This window comes from Benincasa hispida, chromosome 10 (assembly GCF_009727055.1).
Source record: "Benincasa hispida cultivar B227 chromosome 10, ASM972705v1, whole genome shotgun sequence".
Taxonomy (NCBI): Eukaryota; Viridiplantae; Streptophyta; class Magnoliopsida; order Cucurbitales; family Cucurbitaceae; genus Benincasa; species Benincasa hispida.
The window spans coordinates 58,964,453-58,973,695 of NC_052358.1; positions in this window are offsets into that span (position 1 = coordinate 58,964,453).

A 9,243-nucleotide genomic window follows, 5' to 3' on the forward strand; every position below is an offset into this window, starting at 1 on the left:
CTCATTTTTATTTTATTATTATTTTTTTAAGAAAGATGCCTCTAAAATCTAGACAATGGTCTGATAGATTCGTAGAGTTTTTTTTTTTTTTTTTTTTGGTACATTAATGAGGTGTGATTGAATGAAAAAAATGGAGGAAAAGGAGAAAAAGGGAGGGGAAAGTGAACCTTACAATTAGAAAACTCAAAAAGAAGAGAAAATGACGAACTTCAACATCACGAAAGAAGGCCATTATTGTTATGAATGATTTTGAATCTTTGACCCACACCAAAAAGGAAAGTAAAAAAAGAGAGAGGTAATAGCTTGTTCTACTCTGAAAGATTTTGATTTGGCAAACAGGTTTATATATCAAGCCTTACAAAGGCGCTTCTAAGTTGTAGTTATGATGGAAGTAGAAACTTGCACCCAAAAAAATTAACTTTTTACTATTTTTCTCTTTTATCTTTTTAACCATTTTCAAATTAATTCCTATAATTAATCAGCATATCTAAATTAATAATTATTCTCTTATTCATAACCATTTTGTCTTCCCTTCTTTTTCTTCATAAGCCTTCAAAATATTTTGGTTTTTTTAAAAAAAAGAAATATGTGCATCTTCTTCGTTTCTTCTTTTTGTTTTGATCTTTGTTTTTTGGGCTTTTTTCGATTGATTCCAGTCAATTTTCCGACGAGTGCACGATCGAATGTTGTGTTATTCTTGGGAAGTAATCAGCTTTTGGTGATTTAGCAATAAGGTCATGTCGATTTTACTTTCAAGGTAGTGGTTTCCACGATACAAAAATTGAAATCCAGATTGACGACGACCAACAATTATTTCTCCACTTTGAAAAAGTATTTGCTATTCTTCAAATCAACCATAGTCGGCCGTTTTCAACAGCATTGGTACCACCAGTGGCACTGTCACCCCACCCCTTTCGACCCCTCTTCCTCTCCTCTTCCTTTCTGTATGGCAGAGATCTATGTTACCAACTCCCTTTTGTTGTTTGTTTCGTGATTTCACCATCGTCTCCACATTGCTCGTTGCCACCATCTTCTTCCTCTTCCTTAGTTTTCTTTTCTTTCTTTTTCTTTTGTCGATCCCTATAGTTTTGCTTGCCTCATACGTGGAAAGTGTTGGAAATATCTTAGAACTTGCAGTTTGTGTTAAACATTCTATTTATCAATAATAATAAGTTGTTGATTTTGCATTCTATTATGAAAATCCAATAAACATATTTATGGCTATAGTCTAAATACTTTAACTTTATGTAGTAATAGGATCAAGTTAATATTATATAATCTAAATGGTCTAATAAGTATATAGATGAAATTGGGTATCTCATCCTGGTAACACTATTGGATGCGGTCCTCTGTAGTTGTTACAAGGAGTTGTAAAGTGTTATAAATGATGTGATCCACAGATCGTTCATGTTGAGACATGTGAGGGGGGCATCCTATGCAATGAGTTTGCATAAATACTGGACCACGAAAATAATTATTTTTCTTTATAATGACTGTTTGCTGTTAAAACTGACTATTTCATTTATAAACCTAGGTTAACTCGATCTTAATCCTGAACTATCTATGAACTTCTGTTTGTTTGGGATTATACTTTGATCTACAAATGGTGAGAGTAGTCCAACAGTATTGCTCAATAAGCCTCCCATTTTGGGATAAGACCGGATGAATAGCTGGGGACATAGACCTGTGAGATGAAATTCACTCCTACCCGATTTAGATTAGCAGATAGGTTGTTCTCTTAAGTACTAATTCCAGGTCTTGAACAATCGGGGCCCCACCTTCTCATGATAGAGAAAGGACTTATTCATAGGTATTATGAATCAAAATTCTTCATTAGAGGGTCAGTAAAAACTTAAAGAACAAGATGTATTCACAGGGGTAAAGCGGTGATATTGACCCAGCTGTAATTATGAACAACCTGTGAAAGATCGACTTACTAATTATGGTTATATCAAGTGGACATAATATATCTACTGTGGGGGGAAGTTCAACTATAGGCTGTAGTGGAGTAAACCATTAGTTAATGAATGGGGGTTAATTCGGTCTAATAAGTTTAACCGATTAATCTCGGATCGTTGGAGCCCATGATCTGTAGGTCTGCGAGGTCCCCTACTAGCTCGTAAATGGATAAGTTTTAGAGTAGCTTGATAAGTTAATTTGAACGTTCAAATTAGAATTAAACGGAATGGGAGAATTTATATTTAAATATGATTTAAATATATGAAAATGGATTTGTGTAAAAATTAATTTAATATTTGATATTAAATTAATTAGAATTATTTAAATGATTATTTAAATAATTATTTATTAATTTTATTAGAAAATTAATTTTATAAAATTAATAATATTTTCAGTTTTAAAATCAAATTTGATTTATTGAAATCATTTGATGAAAGTAGAAAAGTTGGAAAATACACAATGGAAAAATTGGTTTTTCCATTACCATCTTCAACATGCTCACACAAAAACCATTTACCTTTTCTTCAATTACTCCAAGCATGAGTTGTGTCTCATGCAGCCATCTTCTTTGCATGTTCACCTGCAATAAGTAAAGAAGATTGGAGTGGAATTGAGGCATGCATTCAAAGAGATTTTAGAGAAAATTTTGTGTTGAAGAAAGAGTTCTTCAAGCAAACTGGTGCAGTGAGCTTCTCCCTTGTTTTTGTTGGTACAAGTTGTTCTTGAGTCCCAAACTCGTTCTAAAACTTCAAGAGGATAGTGGGAAAGATCTTGAAGTGGTTCACGGTGTGTTTTGGAGAAGATAATTGCTGAGGATCAAGATCTTGAAGAGTTCTATAAAGGTATGACTACAAACCCTCTTATATTAGATGAGCATGCTTTAGTTTCTGCCAAAATTAATGGATTAGAATGCTTATTGATCCTTGTTGCTTCTATTGCATGTTGATATAATCTTACAATTGGTATCAGAGCATTATATAAGTATTCAATTCGATTTAATTTTGGTGTGGTGGGTGTTTTTCATGAGATATATGAAACTGATGCACTGATATGGTTTTTTAGTTTTGGCATTTTATTTCACTTTAATTTCTTGATTAAATTTGTAATTGGCTCTTGATGAGCTTATATGTGTTATCAAGAGTCTGTAATTTATTTGGAGTCATTAGAGTTGAAATTAAGATGTAATTGAAGAAACAAGTGAAGAAGGTCGAGCTGCGTTTCCAGTTTTTCAGCTTCTGCTCAAAAATTGTCGTTGAGGTTTAAATGCTAAACTATCATCTAGCTCCAGGCGCTAAACGATATGAAGAAAAGCTAGACGATCGTGTAGCTATGGGTGCTGGTCGTTGTGATGTTGGACGCTAAACGATCGTGTACCTGCGGGAGTTAAACGATTAATTTATTTGGAGTCATTAGAGTTGAAATTAAGATGTAATTGAAGAAACAAGTGAAGAAGGTCGAGCTGCGTTTTCAGTTTTTCAGCTTCTGCTCAAAAATCGCCGTTGAGGTTTAAATACTAAACTATCATCTAGCTCCAGACGCTAAGCGATATGAAGAAAAGCTAGACGATCGTGTAGCTACAGGTGCTGGTCATTGTGATGTTGGACGCTAAACGATGCATTGAAATGCTATACGATAGCATTAGGCGATCGTGTAGTTTTGCGTGAGAACTAAACGATGCATTGGAAGTGCTATACGATGGCACTAAGCGATCGTGTAGCTGCGACGGACACTAAACGATGACAAGAAGCGCTATGCGATGGTGATTATGCGATCGTGTAGCTCTACTCGGGAGCTAAATGATGGCACTATACGATACATGGAAGACACTAAGCGATCGTGTACCTCTGCCCAACACTAGGCGATCGTGTTAGATGATAGTCTTCAGTGTTACACGATCAGCCTTAGCGAGATTTTGAGTTTGGACTGAGAGTAGTCGGTTCGACCAGTTTTCTCGAGGTCCAATCCGATTCAGCCTCAAAAGGTTTTTGGCTGGTTCGGTTCAGACTTATCCAGTTCGGTTCAAGTTGCTTGGGTTCGGTTTGGAGTGGTTAGAGAGGTTTAAAGACGGTTTTAAAGGTGTTTGTAATAATTTGGCTTTTTTTTGCTTGTTTATGCCAAAACTAAAACCATATTAGTTAGTGTTTAATTATTTATGCATGTGATGTATGTAATAGTTAAATAATTCATGTATATGCATACAATATGCCATGAAGACAAATGCTGAGGATCAAGATCTTGAAGAGTACAAAGGTATGACTACAAACCCTCTTATATTAGATGAGCATGCTTTAGTTTCTGCTAAAATTAATGAATTAGAATGCTTATTGATCCTTGTTGCTTCCGCTGCATGTTGATGTACTCTTACAGAAAGAAGAGAGAAATGCGACGAAGAAAATGAAAACCAAACCCTCTTATTAGGCTAAGATTGGTCGAACCAGAAATCGAATAGAATAGGTCAATTCAGTTCGGTTCAGTCTAAATTGTATTGGAAAACTCAATTGGTACGGTTTCTTATCGCCCTAGAAAGTTTATTGGTTTCCTTCATTGTTGATATTTTCTTTTACCTTCATGTAGGTTAATTATATCCTGGATGAACTCTTCCATTAGAGTGAATTCAATTGAATTGTAACGGTAAACTTAAAAGTTTTGAGAAATCAAGAATTCGTCAAAAATTTTCACCTTCAACCCCATCACTATGACACATAGGCACGAAGCTAGAAAAATATTTTCTTAAATAATGACTATAAAATACTATGAACTAATAAAAACAAATGAGAATTCTATTTTAATGGACTTATGTACTTCAACAAAGATTTTTTATTGATGTTTTTTGTGTGTCAATTTAAATATAAACATTTTTATCAACATTTTATAACCATCAATATATGTATTTTTAAAGAAATAGTTACTTTTAAGCTGTAAATTAAGGTTTTATTGACGGTTTTACGTCACGAGCGTCAACAAAACAGAAAACTCGTGTGTCAATGAGGTCCAAATTTGGAGTAGTGTTAATTTAAAATAATGGACATCGGATGTGGCGGGAGTTGGCCAGAGTTAGCTGCCAAAGGTGATGGCTGGAGCTGGCCACTGGAGGCATAGTGGTGGGGAGGGCTAAGTACATTGTTGGTGGACATGGATATAAACTATTGATAACATACAAAACTCGCCCTTCAAACACTAAGTTGAGTTCATATCTCAACTCATACCCTCACCCATACATCCCTTCATATCTATCGAAGTTAAATCACTGACATCATTGATTATTGCCAATATCTACCTATGTCATACCATTGGTGTCTACCTAAATAATACTTACTTTCATAGTTGATCCACGAACAATCAAAATAGAGAATTCATTTTGTCTTTTATACTTTCTTTCATTCATAGTGTTAAGTGATTAAATAGTTCATCAATGATAGCCATCAGTCAATAATGGAAGCACATCAAAAGCTATCGGTGATAGAAGCATATTATTGATATAATTCTATGTTGATTTCAATCACAATGATATTTGTAACGCCCTTTTTTTTTAAGAAATTAATTTCGGATAAAAGATCAATAAGTTCAAAGATCAATTCAAACATACAAGATCAACAAAGCCCAAAGACTCATCTAGCATACAACATAACAAGCCCAAAAGTCAATTTAGATCAACAAGCCAAAGGTCAATTCAACATACAAGATCATCAACAACAACTCAAGCTTTGACGTACAAAGTCTTTCACTAATATATCATGACAAAAAAAAAGTATATAAGAAACTGATTACAAGCTCATTTACTATAAAATCTATCACTAATACATCAATCACAATAAAAAAATAAAAATTAAAAAAAGAGGCAAAGATATTGTCTTTAGTAATAAAACAACAACAATAATGCTTGATATTTTTTTTTATAGCTAGCTGAAAGATTAAAAAAAATAGAGTTAAATAATTGAAAATTTTTCAACAAAATTTATGATATGTATGGATTGACTTGAGAAAAAAAATATTTTTAAAGTTGATTATTATTCAAACACTTTTAATAAAAATATACTTAAAAAACTATTTTAAGTGGTGATCAAACATTCTAATTTTTTTTTTAAAATAATTTATTTTTTCAATTAAATACTTGAAAATGTATTATAAACGCATCTTAAATTTTGTTTGACAGACTTTGCACCAAATTTGGAAATCATACACTCTACACTCATAGACCTAAATAATTCCAATAAGTATTTTTCTGTACATCAAAGGACCACCCAACTCTTCAGTTCCTTGAAATATCATCCATTCACTTACAAAGCAAGTGGGGCACTCACGGATTACTATTTCCCTCCAGAATCCATTAAGATACTTTAGGTATTCATTTTAATCATTAATTAGAATTTAATTAAATAGGACTTTGGAATGTTCCACTTGTTTTTTAAAACAATTGTTTAATTTTTTTTTTCATCTCCAAAAAAATATATTTTAATTCTGAATCAAATTGTAGAAACAAAAGCTTTACCTCTAAATTTGCTTGATATGATACCAAAGAAATCTGTACCAAATGATATGAAAACTCTAAAATGCTGAAAAATTATGAACCTTTAGATATGTGAATATGCCTTATGATTGAATTCTTAGCCACATTTCAAAAACAAAAATAAGTTTTTAAAGTTATTAAAAAAAAAAATTGATGGGTTAGGGTGAGCTTATCCATGCGGTTATGCACTCTTCGAAAGTTTTCAAATTTTGATTTGGTTTTTTAAACTATTGGTAAAAATTAGATAACAAACAAACAAAAAAATTTGGAGGTGGAAGTAGTGTCTATAGGTTTAATTTTCAATAATAAAAAATAAAAAGTTAAAGGTCACGTTTGGTAACCATTTGGTTTTTTTTTTTTTTTTTAAATTAAGCCTATTTCATCTACCTTTCTTACCATGATTTGCATCTTTGTTAAGTACAATGGTTGAATTCTTAGCCAAATTCCAAAAATAAAAATAAGGTTTTGAAAGTTTTTAATTCTCAAAATTTGACTTGATTTTTTAAATCATTGATAAAAAGTAGATAACAAATAAAGAAATTTAGATATGAAAGGAGTATCCATAAGCTTAATTTTAAAAAACAAAAACAAAAAATAAAATGATTACTAAACGGTACCTAAATGATTATCAAACGAAGTTTTATCAAATGAGACCCAAATGATTATCAAATATGGATGAAATAGGTTTAATTTTCAAAAATAAAAGTAAAAAATAAAATAAATATCAAATGGGCTGAATTTTGGATCTAGTGGAAGTGGAGCTTTAGTTGAGAGTTATGAAAATCAGGTTCCAATAAAATAAAATAAAATCAATCAAACTCATTTCTTTTACTTTTTCTTTCTCTGCTTATTGAATGAATGCATTTGTTTGGTTTAATTTTACAGGTCATAGCACTTCCAACTCAATGAAGTTTTTCAAAGAAGCGGAAAAATCACTTAGAAAGAAGATGGGGAATGAAATATCTCAAATCTTTCTCTCTATCTCTATTTTCCTCTTTAATTTGGGAGGAAATGATTACACAAGTCCTTTTGACTTTAGTTATGACATCTTCAAAACCTTTGAAGCTTAAGAATAGTTTGTCATTATAGTCATCGGAAACATAACGATAGCTGTAAAGGTAATATCACCAATCTAAATGTGTCAGATTAAATTATTATAAAAAATACTTTTGAATTTTGTAATGTGTTTTAAAAATGCCTCTGAAGTTTCAAAACTTTAATCTCATCAATATGTTTAAACTTTTCAAGGTATGTAAACTAGCAAGAAGAATAATAGAATCGCCAAGTAGCATTAGAACTGAAATGTTATACATCAGTATTTGAGTTGTGTGTTAATAAGTTTGGGTTAAATACACAAAGGGAAAAACATTGAGAATTTTGTTTCATGAGTGAATTGAGGACAACTAGTGCGAAGGAAAATAAATAAAACATGTCTGTAAGCAGAGTCTGAGCCCTCCCATGTCATAGCTGAGATGACGTGTCGAGTTCCAACACACATCGTCATCTTCCCAACTTCCAGTTGCCGCCAGGAACTAATTCCCTGAAATGAAGAACAAACTTGGTTAGTGGCGCCTGAATCAATTATCCAGGCAGAATCATCATTCTTCACGAAACATGTCTCCAATACAAGTAAATCATATTTACCTTGCTTGGTCTTCTTCTTTTCTGCCAAGTATTTGGGAAAATTCCTCTTCCAATGTCACTCGGGTTGCAATGGAAACAGATTCCCTTTGTAGCCTTGGCCTTCTTGCCCTTTTAGGCAGTAGCTAGTGTGTTAGCTTTCCTTTTTCCACATTTCTTCTTCTTTCACTTTTTGATGTCGAAAGAAGAAGACATAGACTTAGTTCCAAATGGCGATCCTCTGTAAAACTTCTTTAAGGACGAGGTAACATTTGTCTCTCTTTTTTGTTCCTTACTTTTCATCAATGACTGAAAAGTATGAAACTCATTGAGCAAGGTGGTCAGGTTGTAGTCAATTTTATTCATAACAGTATTGTTACGGGACTATAGGAAACTTTCAAGTAAAGATTCCAAGATGAAGTTAACCTGACTTGCCTCACTGATGACAGACCCATTCATCTCCGCCACATTGAATTGGACCATCATGTTGAGAACGAGTTCTCTAACTGATGTCCCCTCTTGCATACGGATATTGAAGATGTGTTTTAGAGCGTCATGCCTGAGTTGTGCAGGCGGTTGTTCGAACATCCCCACAGGGACTCCATGATCTTAGGGCAGCGATCATGGGCTCACGCTTCTTGGCCAGAACTTCAGAAAGGCTTGCTAAAATATATGCTCAGGACTTCTCGTTTGCCCGTGTCTAGTGCTCATATGCCTCTCGAACATTTCAAGTGGCATTTGGAACAGGAATAAGAGGACAATCCTTCATTAGGACAAAATGGAGGTCATCGATGATTAAAATCGTGTTGATTTTGTTTTTCTAGGTTGTATAATTTTCATCCGTTAGTTTGTCGGCGGCAAGCAAATTAAGTGTCACAGTAGTCATTGTTAATAAATCGCTGAAATCATACAAATTATTTATCATTAATCCATTTTGAAAAATCAATCAAACTTAGCAAAATAATCCAATGCACCCTAAGTGACATCCATTTTGCAATGAGGTTTCAGTGATTCAGGATAAAAGTCACCATAGTGTGATCAGGNAAAGAAGATGGGGAATGAAATATCTCAAATCTTTCTCTCTATCTCTATTTTCCTCTTTAATTTGGGAGGAAATGATTACACAAGTCCTTTTGACTTTAGTTATGACATCTTCA